The sequence below is a fragment of the Dasypus novemcinctus genome, chromosome 22 (genome assembly GCF_030445035.2).
Source record: "Dasypus novemcinctus isolate mDasNov1 chromosome 22, mDasNov1.1.hap2, whole genome shotgun sequence".
In the NCBI taxonomy this organism is placed as follows: domain Eukaryota; kingdom Metazoa; phylum Chordata; class Mammalia; order Cingulata; family Dasypodidae; genus Dasypus; species Dasypus novemcinctus.
The window spans coordinates 51,799,885-51,815,468 of NC_080694.1; the positions used below are offsets into that span (position 1 = coordinate 51,799,885).

The 15,584-nt window shown below is 42.3% G+C and overlaps 1 pseudogene; it reads left to right on the top strand.

The window, feature by feature from the left end:
* Positions 1–12,551: 12,551 nt before the first annotated feature.
* LOC101420051 (heterogeneous nuclear ribonucleoprotein R pseudogene) lies at positions 12,552–14,245 on the top strand (annotated as a pseudogene).
* The last annotated feature ends 1,339 nt before the right edge of the window (positions 14,246–15,584 follow it).

Below are 15,584 nucleotides of genomic sequence, written 5' to 3' on the forward strand. Positions count from 1 at the left end.
TTTGCACATGGCAATAAAACTGCATTAAGTAATACTGAGTGAAAACTGATAATGATCTTATAAAGTATCACTTTCCATTCAGGGATGCTTGGATATTAATGATCAAAGCAAAAATACCAACTATACATACATTTATCTTTACTAACAAAAATGATATGGCAGAATATAACAATTTTAATATTTCAGGAGATTGCCTTCAAGTATAGACATAGGTTTACATATATATACACACATGCACATACCCATACACACATACATAGATGCAAATATGCATATATCTACATATATATATATATACAAGGATATATGTTCAGAGAACGTTGTCATAAAAATGCAGTTTATTGTCCTGCTTTTAAAAAATTTAATATGTATGATGAATGCATATTCTGTGATAATTTTTAAATTAATGTGTAACTTTACAATAAAATGCAAGATCTAAAGTATTAGGATGATGAGTGTTGATGACTGTATCATGCATGCAATCATTGTCCAAAACCAGATATAGAACATTTCCATCACTAGACAAAGGTCCACAGGGCTTCTGTAGGAAATCATATTCAAAATAAGCCATTGTTGCGCATCTTTGTCATGTTTCCTTTTTCTTTCTTTGCCATGTTTTTTATATAGTGATCTCAACGGATTTCCTATTTTCAGATCATCCATCTTCTAAGGAAAAGATTTATAGCTAAAAAGAGTATATTTCAATAGGAATGGTTGATCGCTTTCTCTTGACCCCATCCAATGTCTTCTTGGGTGTTGATAGGATCCTTTTCCTCCTTTCTACCTAGAACACATATTTACGGTCATGGTCACTGTTCCCAGTAAAAGTCCCAGAATCTGGTAAACATATGACTCGTGTTGTTCTGCTAAAGGGTTTGGAGTTAATCTTCCTATCTCTCCTGCTAATTTCACACTCTGAGCCTACTGAATACACAGCATACATTTATTTTATTTCTCTCCCCACCCCCCCCCCGCCCTGGTTGTTCTCTGTGTCTATTTGCTGCGTCTTCTTTGTCCACTTCTGTTGTTGTCAGCGGCACAGGAATCTGCATTTCTTTTTGTTGTGTCATCTTGTTGTGTCAGCTCTCCGTGTATGCGGCGCCATTCCTGGGCAGGCTGCACTTTCTTTTGTGCTGGGCGGCTCTCCTTATGGGGCGTACCCCTTGCACATGCGGCTCCCCTATGCGGGGGACACCCCTGCATGGCAGGGCACTCCTTGCACGCATCAGCACTGCACATGGGCCAGGTCCACACGGGTCATGGAGGCCTGGGGTTTGAATCGCAGACCTCCCATGTGGTAGACGGACGCCCTAACCACTGGGCCAAGTCTGCTTCCCCACAGCATACATTTAAAACTGTCCAATTTTCTGCACTCAGTGATCGTTTTGTCCACGTCCTCATCAACCACATTCTACTTCTTGGAACCAGACCTCTCAGGACCCAGTGCTCCACCACCATTCCTGCTTCCCAAACACCCCAGTTGCTCCTCCCTTTCACCCAGTTCTCTGAGTTTTAGGGTAAAACTGACATCCAAGGGGTGATGGTGAGACAGAGGATCCAGGAGGAGTGCTTTGTTGCCTCAACTGCACAGTCACGAAGCAAACAACTAGCTTTCAGTGGTGCCAACCAGGGGCTCTGAAGTAGGGATCTACCTTTCTCAGGCTGGCAGGCTCATTCTGTTTCTAGAGGGGAAAAAAATGAGCTCATTGCATTCTCTGTTAAACGTTGCAGTTATTTAATCAGTGGGATTTGCTCAGATTTGGCAAAATGGACTGATAGTCTCTATTTTCATTTTTGCTACTGTTTATTTTCCTGTACCCTCATGGGGATTTTAGGGGACAAACGTAGACCCTGGGTTAGCAACAGCTTGCAGGACAGCATTTTAAACCAGGAAACCATTGCAGTCATTCTTTATTGCCATTTAAAGCCTTCATTCATTCATTTCTTATTAATGTGTCAGCAACCATCTACCTAAAATTTGACTTTGTGCCTCTGCCTTACTCATATCTTCGGTGGGAAATATAACTAATCATTCTTTCTGCATAAGTTGGCCTCTGATCCTTTGCTATTCTACACCCTACTGTAAATGTCTTATAGTCTTAAAACCATTTCACTAAAGTGAGGAAGAGAGAAGGCTCTTTTTATAGTATCAGAGTGCAATAAAACAGTATATTGTCTGTTCACTTTCTTCTCATTGTTTTTACAGCCAAGACAAACATTTCAGCCGTACCAATATAGACCTCTTGCCATCCTGATGACAAAGGAACTAGCACGGGAACCTCAAAAGTGTGCTGGATTAGGATTCTGGAAATTTAGGTTCTAATCTTGGTTCTGTTACTAATAAGGTTTGTGGCCTAGGACAAATCTCTTAACACCATTGGATCTCAGTTTCTTCATCTGCAAAATCAAAGTGTCGATTTCAACCTCCCATTCTATAGTGAAAGAAAAATGTTATACAAGCTTTCATGAAGTGCTATCGACAAGACAGCAGATTATCCAGACATGCCGCAAACTTCCAAACCTCATAGCTTAAATAACCCCCAACTCTGAGATCATCCCTTTTCCTAAACTGGTAGAATGTCTCTGAGCTCAAAAGTTCAACGTTAAATTTGCCTGATCTCTCCCTACATTATAGCCCTATGGTGCTGTTCTGGTGACCAGATTCTTTCCCTGACTTTCTGGACTCATCACTGCTTTGATTCCTTTTCCTGTTCCTTCACCAGAGTCGGCTTCTTGGCCATGCGCTCTATTAGGTGCATGGTGCCCATGCTTGGTTTAATGCTCAGCTGTCTCTGTCTTGACATCTTTGAACCTGTGTTATGGAGGTGAAGTCCTTTGAGACAACAGAACAGGTGTGTGAGCAGAGGACACACGCACAGCATGTGACTGCACACTTCCCCGGCCCCTCTGTCCCCACTCACATACAACCTTTGTCTTCCTTTCCCAGGGTGGCCACACCACGTGCTGCCAACTTGTTGGCTTAAACAATGGGAATTGATTGCCTCCCAGCTCTGGAGACCAGAAGCCTGAGGCCAAGGTGTCAGCAGGGCCCTGCTCCATCTGAAACCCACAGCGGGGATCCTTCCTTGCCTCTTCTAGCTTCTGGCAGTTTCTGGCGATCCCTGGCATTCCTTGGCTTGCAGCGGCATCGGTGCAGTCTCGGCTTCTGTCTCCAGATAGCCATGCCCTCTCAGCAGCTCTGTCTCTTCTGCGCTTCTTACAAGGACATGAGTCATGTTGGATTTAGGGCCCAACCTACTCCAAGATGACCTCATCTTGTTGAATTCCATCTACAGTGACCTATATCTCTAATAAAGTCACATTCTGAGATAATGAGCGCTAAGACGCCAACATATCTTTTTTTATGAGGGGGCACACATTTCAACCCATAACAGCATTTCGGAGTTGGCCATAGGGCCACACCTTCCATTTGAACCAGAACTTTTTCGTGCAGGAAGAAGGTCATGGTATTCTAGGAAACACAAATGCCCAGGGAGCCCTATTGTATCCTTTCTCACTGATGCTGCTAAAAGATGACAAAGAAAGAAAGGGGAGATGGGACCACCCAATGTTCTTTTTCCCTTTCCTTTCTTCTTTATTCAGCAGTAAGCTGAAGGTAGAAAGGTTTGGTAGAATGCGAGAGTATCAAGACATGAAGTAAAAACAGTTGAGTTCATTTTGTGTAGCTTTTCCACCATTCTGGTAATAGCAAAATACATATGCATGCCAGAGCTTGAAATATATCATTTTGGTGATTTTGGATACAAGTCAGATGCTCTTATATCTGCATTTCAAACTGACACTGCACAGTTTTTAAAAAATGACAAAATTCATGATATTGATTTAAAATTAGAATGACATTAAACAGCAAATAAAAAACAAGTTGAGACAGGCCAAGAAGAAAGGAAGATGCTTTAGATTTTAGTGCCTTTAATGGCACTTTTTCCCCTGATTTTTGAACATAAGGCCCTGCATTTCCATTTTGCACCGGGCCCTGCCAATTATGAGGCCTGCCCTGCCCACCTCTCCATCCCCAGCCTTCATCCCAGGTCATCGAGGAAGAGCCCTGCTATCGTACCAACCTTCCCAGGAAACAGAACTGCCGTCCTTGTGGGCAGCTCCTGCTACCTGCTGGCTCATGTCACTTCCAACCTGGACCTTGGACTGTTATCACACCACATCAACATGCCTCTCTCCTTCCCTCTCACCCTATTTTCAACTTCTGGAAACTTTCTCCCTTTTGCCGTCATACATAGTGTCTTCGTGGTCACCAGCTCCTGGCATTTGTCAGCTCTGTCCTTGGTTACCTCTGCTCAGATATTGTGTGTGGGCAGGGACACATAGTGGGGAAAGCCCATTCATTCTTCTCCTTATTTGTTATCATTGACTTTTTTCTTTAGAGTAGTTTTAGGTTCACAGAAAAATTGCACAGAAAGTACAGAGAGTTCCCATATCCCTTCTGTCCCCTGCCTGCTGCACAGACTTCCCCCTATTATCAACATCTTGTTTGAGCGTGGTACATCTGTTAAAATTCACAAACTATTATGGATATATTATTATTAACCAAAGTCCCAAGTTTACATCAGGGTTCATTCTTTGCATTGGACATTTCAATGGGTTTTGAAAAATGTATATCACATACGTATCCTCCATTACAGTATCATATACAATAGTTTCACTGCCCTAAAAATACCCCTGCTCCAGCTCCCACTAAACTGGCAACAAAGCCCGTATTCTTTTTGAAACTGACTATTTATTTTGTATTTTAGGAAAGGCAAAGTAACCGAAGGTAAATTCAGATGTCATTGAGTTAAAGCACAACCCCAGATTTCACCACCTTTTCTACAGGTGGGCCCTGCCATCTCATCAGTTTAGCCCCCAAAGAAACATCAGGCACATCCTCCGTAACCCCCTTAGGTATAGACACACAAACCAGTGAGGAGCAGAATAGCTAATTTCTTTTTTTCCAGATTATCAGCATTTTCCCACCCTGTACCCAATGTCCCAAGCCAACTTGTTCTTGGGTTCTAACAGTGGGTAAAACTTTTAGAAAGCTGTGTGTCACTCTTTTGTGGCTATTACACTTTGAAATTATCCTGGATATAATAAATTTAAGTGTCATTATGTGGATGTTGCTGAAGTGCTCCAACAAGAGAATAAAAGGAAGATGGGTGCATGGTTTCTTTCATTTACACTATGCTGGACTTGCTTCAAAAAACAACGAGATATTTTCCCATTGATCTGTATACCATGGTTACATTGTGAATCCAAAATAAGAACATGGTTTGAAAGAGGACATTTGAGTCAATTTTCATTGTGAGGCAGATTAGGAAATGTAAGTTAGATACTTAGGACATTTTTGAGGTTTATAGAAAGATGGTATAGCATTATAATAGTTAAGAGAACATACTGTGATAACAGGATATGCTATGTAAAACCGAGCCAGTCAAGGCATAGCAGACCTTGTAATATCACTTCCAAGTGGGAGGGGAGGAGCAATTGCCTGACTGTGGAAATTCTACCCATTCCCTTGGCAAAATGGGAATTATTCCAGCTTGCAAAGACATCTTTGTGCCAACTGAAACAAATTTGCTTAGTGATGGTGCTAAAAGTGAGCCTTCAACACCTCCTTGTCACTGAGGGATCCTATTCCTCAACTATGAAAACACTAGATAAGCCAACTCACCTCTCTTTGGAGATGAGATCACACCAGTGAGTTGGTACAGTGCTTTGGCATTGGGCCCAGTGGGGTTACTCCTCGGCTAGTGTGTGTGGCCACAGGTGATACTGTCTTGCTACCTGGTTCATTTCATTATGCTAGAGGAATACCGAGAAGGCTGGACTCATTCTAAACAATCAGTGCTGTGTTTTTCTAAGTGTGTTTATAGCCAAGCAGTCACATGAAAAGAAATCATGGTTAAGGACCCTACCTGATTGTCAACAGAGAGTTGGTAAGAAAAGCGAATATCCATTCCTTTAAAATTAAGGATGGTGTTTGAAGGAGCAAAGTTCTATTAGTTAGAAATAGAAAGTGCTTCTTTACCCTAACTTTGGTTATTTTGTAAATAACTTTGGTATTTGTAAATAAAGTGATATGGCCTCTTGGGGTATACGATGGCTAATTTTATGTGTCAACTTAGTTAGGAAATGGCGTCCAGTTGTTTGGTCAAACGCTGGCCTAGACGTAGCCATGGAGGTATTTCATAGCTGTGGTTAGCATCTACACTCAGTGGTCTTTACGTGAGGGAGATTATCTTTGACAGCATGGGTGAGCCTCCTCCAATCAGCTGGAGACCTTGGAAAGGAAAACCCCCAGGGTTCCTATCACTCTTAGAGGAATTTCCAGCCTGTGGGCCTGCCCTACAAAGCTCAGACTTGCCAGTCCCCACAGTCACGGGAGCTGTCTCCTTAAAATGGATCTCTCTCTGTGTTCACACAGATGTGTGTGGCAAGTTGGTTCTGCTTCTCTGGAGAACCCTGGCCAAGGCAGGTGTGATCCTATTCTGCTTGTCCCTCACCTTACCTTTCGGAGAACACTCAATCTTTTTTTGGTTATTGTTCACCGCTTGGTGCTAGTGACCCCTAAAGGTGGGGCACCTGCTGCTCTTAGAGTGACAACCAAAGGCAGCAATTTGTGACTCAGTTGCATCCATTCCTGTCCCAGGTAGGTAATGACAACCAGATAAACTGCATCTTGAGGGGAGTGAGAAACTGAAAGGAATTTGGTTGTGAAATCCTCCCCAGTCATGCATTTAACCAGGGAGCTCTTTGTAGTCTGGGAGAAAATACTTCATGTTTTCCAATATAAGAGAAAGAGGATGCTAAAAACTATGATCTCAACTATGATCAGAGACTTGTAAAGGGCCCTGATCTTTCTAGGGCATCCTCTTTTCCCGTTATTACCACAGGGGTTTTTGAAGGGATGTTTGGAGACACCTGAAAGAGTTGGGCCTCCAGCTCTTTGTTTCTTCTCCCCCAGGCAGAAGTCCCACTGTTAGAACTCCCCGCGTGGCTCCCACGACCGCAGGGCAGAGTGCCAGAGTCAGGTTGAAACTATTCCGGTTAAGCAAGAATGAACCAAATGTCAGAGACTCCATATTCCAGATCATCCATTTCCAGGATTGATACGTCTTAATCAAGCAATTAGGTGACTCTTTCGGTGGTGTCTCCCACACTGGAGAGAGGAACAGATTTGCGGCTTTGCTCCGATGGCTGCTAGCAGCGGTGTCGGTTGTTAACAGAGACATTTACACGGAACCACCAGTTGGCAGGTGCTCACACTTTGTTGCTTGCTATTCCCACATGCTGAGGATTGTGGGAAGGCTGCCAAGCTGGCTGTCTCACGCAGCTCTTCAGTATAACAGCAGCGACGGAAGCCTTGGATGAAAAAGGGAAGAAAAAGAGGAAAAGGGAATCAGGAAACAATGCAACTCAGCCCCCAGCTTCGTATTTAACTATTTAGGGGTGCTGCTCTCCCTTCCTGCCGTCGCTCCCCCTTCCCCAGTTCTCCCTTTAACCTGAAGCGGATCCTGCTCAAACTGTGCACGAGTCACTTTGGGGGCTTGTTTGAATGCAGGTTCTCCTTCTGCAGCTTGGATGTGGGACTTGAGGCTCTTCATTTCTAAGGGTTCCCAGGTGAGGCTGATGCTGCCCATCCCGGAGGGTCATGTGAACAGCCAGGGCCCAGGGGACGGTGGCAGGAGTCTGTGCGCAGGCCTGGCAGCGATGCCTGTGGTTCTTTGCTAGGCGAAGACTCTGGGGTGATGGTCATAGCTTCCCACCCCCACCCCTTCTAGATACCTGGGGATGGGCCAGTTTTACGTTTTGAGCCTGATCAAGGACCTCACCTTTTTGGGAAAAAATTAGTAGGAGTTGGAAGATCCTGATCCCAGTCCCAGTTCTGCTCGAAGATTCAATTCAGATAAAAATTTTTGACCAGTTCGGGCAGTTTCACATGTCTAAATCTTGTGACACTAAACTTTACCACTGTCTATGAAGTAAGAATTAACTACTTGTTCTGGGCATGTTGTCTGGGAAATTCTTAGACAGTATAATTTTTTAGGTATTTCCATCCTAGTAGAGGATTATGTATAGGAAAAGAAAATGTCCAAAAAGGAATCCCTTAGGAGAAAAGAAATATCCTGGGCCTTGGCATGTGTCCTGGTTTGAATCTTTTGTGGACCCCAGAAAACTATGTTCTTAAGCTAACAATCCATTCCTGCATGTAAACCTATTGCATGTGGGGCCCTTTGGTTAGATTCAGTACTGATTTGGACATTTTCATAGCCTTGGAACGGTAAGATTTTACCCTAATAAATTTCTATTATAAAAGCCAAACCATTTCTGGTATTTTGTATCAGTAGCCTGTGGCAAACAAAAACAGTGTGATTCATGACCAGTGAGCTCATTCTTACATGGGAACAAGGAGAGCAGAAGTTTAGGGAACCCTGGCCATTTTTTGAATGTATTTTTCTCCAGGACGCTGCACTTAATTCTCTGACCACATTTTTAAGTGTCATGTGTGAGACTCCTTTTCCTCTACCCACGTATGTCCTTCCTTAGGGTTTTGTCTTTTATTCTCTTCTCTATTTGCTTTACTTGGATACTGTAATTTACTCCCATGAGTTTAATATCTAAACTCACACTTCTCAAATACATAACATGAATCCCATTCTCTTTTCTGGGCCTGCCTCCTGTTCATCTCCACTCTGTGGCCTTCAGGTAGTTTATTCTTACCTGGTCTAAAACAAGACTCCATCTCCCATTGTCCTTAAGTCTTTACCTCATCCTATGTCTAAAGCCTCCACATATATTCCTTAAACCAAGTAAGAAACTCAGGGCAATTCCGTCTCCTCCACTAGACTCTATGCTGCATGACGGTAAAAACTTTGTTTCGCTAACCCCATAAACGCCATGCCTAGCAAAACACCCAGCATGTCACAGGTGCATAATGAATATTTAATCAGTAGATTAATGAATGCTTGGCACATTCTTTTCCCCTCCTTTTCTTATGCATTTGATCACCAGATTCTGTCATTCTGTTTCAGAACCCACATCCTTATCTTATCTCCATCTCCACTGTCTCTGCCATGAGCTTCTCATTTCCTTGACTCTTAGTTCTTCTCCTAGCCATCCCTCCTTGTGGCCACAAGAGTTATCCTTCCTAAACAAGAGTCTGGCCATGCCCCTACCCCATGGCAAACCCCTGTTGACCTGCCACATGCTTTAGCACGGTCTTCCGCATGACACCATCTGCCATTTCTCCATCTTCACCTTTATGCTCTACCCAACTGGACTTGCTTCCCTTTTCAAACTCAACGCACGTTCTCTCATTTCCCCCGGCTTTGCTCATGGCTGGAATGCCCTTCCACGCTCCTAATCTCATGGCAGGGCAGCTCCATATCATCTCTTCTCTGAACTTTTCTCTGATCCCATGGATTCTTCCTGCATTGTGTATTCATTGCAATTTGCCCAGCCTTCTCACAAAGGATCTTCATATCATTTTTATTTCGTATCTATTTGCCTGCTACATTGTGAAGTTCCTTAAAGGCAGAAACTGTGCTGAATTTATCTTTCCTGTCCCCACTGTCCAGCAAGAACATATTAAACAGCAGCCACTCAGTATATGTTTCGAGATGAATCCTTGTCTAGAATATTGAGGGCAGAGGCTCTAAGTCCAAATTGAATATGAAGTGGAAGCAAGTTTCCACCCAAATTCCAGAAGACCTTAACATACCATTAAAAACTAGTGATCAAAGCATTATTCCTATTAAAGTCAGAGATATTCAGATCTGTAATGGAACGGGGCAAAGGGCTGACAGAAGAGAAACACAGAAAGCCATTAAAGACTTGTTTTTATATCTCTGAGAATTATTTGAACAATTTTCACTTTTCTGACCCTGAATCACAAGCTTTCAAGAAGTCCACCTACACATAGTTTCATGATGAGGTCAGCGTGAGCCACACTTGAGTGCTTGCTACTGTTGTTTATCTAAGCAGGAGCAAGTTAACAACTGGTACAGTTTCAACCCTATAGTTAAATGAAAAATGATTTGGCATAGACTTCAAACTATGTTAACATAATTGGGCAGAGTGGAGGTGAAGGCAAATTTAATTCTAATTTTCTCTGTGGAAAAGAGTGATCTTTTTTCTATTTTGGTGCACACAATCCCCTAAATAAGCACTAATAGATGTATGTATAAAAACAGAATGTCATTATATGTGTATCTATAGGTCATTTATCCCATCAGCAAATCAACTGGTAAGAATGGTTTCTGATGCAATAGAATTAAAATGAAAAAGTTTTTCAAGAGTTAAAAGGAAGGTATCTGCTTGAAATAATACTGTTTATGAAGGTCTTAGAATTGAGCCTGTAAATACAGAAAACAAAAGGCTATACTGGTATTTCTGCAATTTTAACTCATTTACACTTGCCTTTATATTTATCCTTTTATGGTATCCTGTTTCTAACATAGTAAATGCCTTGCACTGACATCAGTATTACCAATTGTCTGCCATCTTCTGAAGTACCTAATAAAGATCTTATTATTTTATCTGAATTTGGCCGGAGAAAAGAGCATTCAACTTAATATGTACATAGTAAAATGTTCTATTTGAGTGGATGCATACTTTAAGGAAGGGTGGTATTCTTCATTGGGGATCTAGAGTGGAATGGGTTGAGGCCACAATGCCTGTGGCCATCTGCTAAGCCATCATGCCCTGCCATAGTGGGAGGCCAGGGCAGGGAGCAGTATCTCAGATCCCCCCAGGGCCATTCTTCTCAGCATTCATAGATAAGGGTCTTTACCAAAGATAATCCACCACCACCACCATCACCACCCCTCGCCTACTCTTTGCTTGACAATCCTAAAGAATTCAATCTGAGGCAGAAATTTCACTCACAGTTGGAGAAGGTCGTAAAATCTGACTGAGAAGGGCAATAGAGTACACTGGTTCAACCACATGATAAGTAGGAATGAGTAAATAGGACCAGATCTTTCCATAAGACTTTTTTTTTCTGATGAGTAACTTATCATCAGGGGAAGTGGGAGTGAGAGCAAATAAACCTAGAAAGAATGGGGAAGGGAATTTCTAACTTGAATAGGGACCACATAATGAAGGATGACTTGAAACAATGAAAATAAAACTTTATCAATTTAACCACAACTGATCAAAGATAAAAATAATAAAAGTGTTAGCATTGAGTGTTATTTTATGTCAGACTGAGCTAACCATTTTTCATTATGTTATCCGATTTAAGCCTCTGAAAGAATCCTGGGAGGCAGGTAGTATTACATTCATTCCACAAATAAACAAAGGTTATAGATGATAATTAACTTGTCCAAGGCTATATAGTTTAAGTGGTACAACTGGGATTGAAACTCAACGTCGGTCTGTCTCCAAATCCTATCTTTTAAAAACACATTATGTTTATATAGTGCTTTCTGTAAAGGAAATTGTTATATGTGGCCTCTCTGACCCTAATTCCCACATTAAAGTGTAGTAAAATTAATGACAGCTGTGCCAAGATTGGGGTCAAGGCAGAAACTGAGTTGTCATAAAGAAACAAATGAAAACAACATTTTGCATACCTGGATTTTGAGACCTGAGACTATCCTACCAGCTTGCGGTGATAAAGGGGCAGTTAGTTGGAAGTCAGTGGATAGATCAAATGGGGAATTTGGTTTGTGATATGCTGCCACCCTGTTTGCTGGAGAACTTCAGCAAAGGAAGTCAGCGATCCTAACTGTGAATCCAACCCAACACGTGGCTCCGAGGGACAGACCAAACGTTCGACTAGAGGAGCGTTCCAGTTAGATTTTGAATTTAATAGTATCAACCACATTTGATGTCTGCTAATGAAGACCAACTCCAGCTGGTCATTCACTGGGCAGCAAAGAGTTACCAAGTTTCACTATTGGCCGTGCACTGTTGTAGGTGCTGGGGACTCAGCACTGACTACGGCAGACAAGGTCACTGCTCTGGCAGAACTTACTGTCTAATAGGAAAGAGCTGCTCACTGAAGAGAACTATTGTGATTAGTCATGGAAGAAACTGTAGCACTGATCTGGAGAAAGTGGCCACGGTAGTTGCTGAGGGCAGGGAGAAGGAAGAAGAGATGAGATGTGGGGGCATTTTCGGGACTTGAAGTTGTCCTAAATGATATTGCAGGGACAGATGTTGGATATTATATATCCTGCCATAACCCACTGAATGAACTGGGGAGAGTGTAAACTACAATGTAAACTATTATCCATGTGGCGCAGCAGTGCTCCAAGATGTAGTCACCAAATGCAATGAATGTGCCACAATGATGAAAGAGGTTGTTAATGTGGGAGGAGTGGGGGGTGGGGTGGGGGATAGAATATGTGGGAACCTCTTATATTTTTTAATGTAATATTTTTTGTGATCTATGTACCTTATAAAAAAGACAATTTAATAAAAAATAAAATAAAATAAAGCAAACAGATTTCTAGTCGTTTTCAAAGGACTCTGCACTGATTCTCATGGGACTGGCTGCTGGCCCCTGCTCTGCCCAGCAGCATAATAAAATGGCTAATCAGGTAAATGGTAATGAAGAGGAAGAACCAATGGATACATCCAGTGAAACTCACACAGAACACTGCAAGACGCTGGTAGAAGCAGGCCTCCCACAGAAGGGTGCAGAGACTTGATGAAATATTTCAGACAGGATTGGCAGCTTATGTGGATCTGGATGAAAGAGCAATTGATGCTCTCGGGCAATCTAATGAAGAAGGAGCTCTGTCTGTACTAAACAGTTCCAGGAAAGTGACTTAGCACATGTCCAGGACAAAAGTGCATTTTTATGTGCAGTTACGAAGACCTACAGGCAGAGAAGAAACAGGAGAGCAGGTGCGAGAGTCCCCAAAGGGAGGTGATGAAGCAAACGTCAAGGGTCGGCTGGAGCAGCCTCATTAGACTCTGGTGCCATCACTGAAGGGGGCGGTATGGGGGTCCTCATGTTCTGGGGTGTGAAACCTGGAACTGGAACAGAGCTCTTGGTGGGTAAGATATCAAAGGATTCATATGAGGATGGGTTGGTGCCCCTTTTTGAGAAGGCCGGTCTACATCTTAAGTTGGAGCCACTGCCTGGTAAGAGCAGAGGCAGTGCATTTATCACAGGAAGCTGTTAGACTGTGTGACAGCTAGGAAATTTCTCCTGGTAAGTACCTCAGAGTGTACATTTCTGTGGCAAACAGCACGTTTTTGTTGGATCGATTCCAAAGCATAAACAAAAGAAAACATTCTGGAGGAATTCAGTAAAGTCACAGAGGGTTTGCTGGACACTATTCTCTATCATCAACCTGATGGCAAAAAGAAGAATTGGGGGTTCTCCTTCTTTGAAAATGAGGATCACAAGTCAGCAGTACAACCCAGATGCCGATGGTGAGTGGGAAATATAGTTTCCGTTGATTTGGCTGGCCTGTGGAAGGGCCAGATCCAGAAGTCATGACTAAGGAGAAAGCTTTACTTGTGAGAAATTTGGTCATTTCACGGACAGAAGAAATATTGGAGAAGTCATTTTCTGAATTTGGAAAACTTGAGTGAAGTTGAAAGATGATGCATTTGCTCATTTTGAGGAGCAGCTGTTAAGGGCATGGATGAAACGAATGGCAAAAAAGAAAAAGACAAAAGGGGAAGAAGTTGAAGTAGTCTTAGCCAAGCTGCTAGACAGGCCTCCGGGAGCACTGTGTATGATTATTACTACCACCCTCCTCCTCGCACGGCACCTCCAATTAGAGGTCAGGGTCATGGTGAGGGGAGGGGGGGATGTGTTACCTTCCAGATTACTATGCTACGAAGACGACTATAATGTGTACTATGGTCATGACTATCATGGAGGCTATGATGATGGCTATGTAGGAAGAGGAAGAGGAAGACGAAGGGTAGAGTGAGGTACTCCATCATCACCAAGGGGTTGGGGCACTACTCTCTGAGGGGGACACCTTTGGGACCACCAAGAGGCAGCAGCAGTGACAGAGTGAGTCCTGCACAACAGCAGAGAGGCTGTGGTTCCTGTGGAGCTCAGGGCGATCCTGGGGGCAGGAGGCCAGGGACAGGCAGGTGGGTACCACCAGCCTGATTCTAACATCCACCAGAACTGGGGTGCCAACCCATCTCCCAGCAGCCACTTCAACAAGGTGGTGACTATTCTGGTAACTATGGTTACCATAACACCAACCAGGAATTTTATCAGGATGTCTGTGGGCAACAGTGGAAATAGGCAAGGGAGGGCTTGAAAATGATATTGGCAAGATACACTTGGCACTAGGTCTACTTTCTTAAAAAAAAAATTGGCTTAACTTTCATCTTTAAGGAGCAATCTGCTGTCATTTGTACTGTGTTGAAGAACCACTATTGTGTATATGCTCAACTCTTTCTATTTTTCCTCTTTTCATAAATGCCTCTTGGACATTACAGGGTTTGAAGAATTCTCTTACTCTGGGAGTTACAATTCTTCTATCATTTCAGGCTTCTTTTTAGCTTCAAAACAAGCTGAGAACTCTATTAATTCATGATTTTGCAGAATCTTCGGTTTTGGGCAGTTTCCTTTTTTTTGGATTTGGGATAGATTACATAGAAGTATGACATAAGCTGTAAATAAAAGTACAAGCTTGAGTGCTTTGTCTTTGTAGTTTTAAGAAGTTAAAACAAACAAATTTAAGTTTCCTTGTATTGAAAATAACTTAGGATTGTATATTTTGCATTCCTAGAAGCAGGTTAACTGTGTTTTTAAATTGTTATAACTTTACACCATCTTGAAATCTGACCTACAATATTTGTTTGGTTTCAATGTCAAAGCCATGACAATTTGGTCTTTGATGTGATTGTATTTCTCATTATTTGTTCATCTAAGATTTCAAAATCTCAAAAATCTATTCAAAAAAGCCCCAAACAGAGGGCAGAGAAACTATTAGAGAATTAAAATAGAGCGATGTGAAGATAAGGTGATTTCTGAGCTGAGGTTTCTATGAAAAGGAGTCGGCCATGACAAGATCAAGGGGAAGGCATTTAAACATGTGTCGCTATCTTTTCTAGGACCTCTGATGCATTTCATTGATTATCCTGGGCAATGAATCCCCTCTTGCCCCATTATCTCCAGCCAGAACTAGTCCTAGATAACACTGGAAAATAGGAGAAGTTGTCTTCATATTGCCTCTTCTTTACAAATGCTGAGAACAGAACAGAATCCACCAAATTTGATGGACTGTAGTTCCTTGGAACTAACTGAAAGGATTGATTAAAATTTTTAAAAATGTAAGCCTAAGTGTAAGCAATTGGTAAAATGTTACTCTTCCCAGGAGAAAAGAAGGATCTATGATAAGAGTAGATACCTCCTCTAGAACCTTTCTTCAAAAAACCATACCTGCTTTGCCAGTGTTTTTGAAACACCCTGGTAGATTTCCCAACACTTCTTTTTACCCAAAGATGATAAAGATGAGACAGGAACAGATCTAGCAGATAGGAATGGGTATCACAGAAAGTTTAGTAGAAGGCATCTATTTGAGGAACCAGATTAGGAAGAACATATTAAAAGCAATAGGATGACTTTGTTCTTGGAC